At 38.5% G+C, this 654-nt stretch overlaps 1 protein-coding gene across 1 annotated transcript in view; it reads right to left on the minus strand.

Moving 5' to 3' along the window:
• The window catches only part of LOC133662485 (pyridine nucleotide-disulfide oxidoreductase domain-containing protein 1-like), a 34,927-nt gene extending 34,616 nt beyond the window's left edge, over positions 1-311 (minus strand). The window contains exon 1 of the mRNA XM_062066525.1: positions 1-311. This exon is cut by the window's left edge and continues 89 nt beyond it. The gene's annotated coding sequence lies outside the window, so the exon portion shown is untranslated.
• Positions 312-654: the final 343 nt, after the last annotated feature.

Here is a 654-nt window from a genome sequence, read left to right on the forward strand (position 1 = left end):
GCGTGCTAGCTCAAGCTAAGTATTGTTCGACACAGCGCTGGGACACGCTCAAACTCTTTCTTTTCCGGTCCTTCACTGTGATAAAACGGTACTATTAAGTGATGAATAGCGACTAAGTGTAATATAAAGACACTAGTAGGAAAAGTGGAAGTATCTCGGTGTTGCCATGTGCGTAGCTGCAGACCTACTTCCGTGTTTACATCAAGTACGGCAGGCGGTAAGGCTTGAAATAATAATAATAATTCTACAGACAAACAGTGAGTTCATGCTTATAAACGTATGCGATAATTATGACTAATATAATATAAACACACTGGTAGGCAAATTAGATGTATCAATTTATTGCTACGTGTGCGTAGCCGGGGCACTGTAGATATACTTCCGTATTTACATCAAGTACGGCAAGCGGTAAGGCATGAAATAATAATTTGATGCGCAAAGCATTAATTCTACAGACAAACAGTGAGTTCATGCTTATAAAAGTATGACATAATTGTGACTAATATAATATGAACACACTATTAGATCTAGCAAGTTATTGCTAAGTGTGCATGGCAGGGGCGCTGTAGATTTACTTCCGTGTTTACATAAAGTACGGCAAGCTTTAAAAGACAAAACAGTAATTGGCTGAGCAAGGCAGTAATTCTACAGAAA

The sequence above is a fragment of the Entelurus aequoreus genome, linkage group LG12, assembly GCF_033978785.1.
Source record: "Entelurus aequoreus isolate RoL-2023_Sb linkage group LG12, RoL_Eaeq_v1.1, whole genome shotgun sequence".
NCBI classification, from domain to species: domain Eukaryota; kingdom Metazoa; phylum Chordata; class Actinopteri; order Syngnathiformes; family Syngnathidae; genus Entelurus; species Entelurus aequoreus.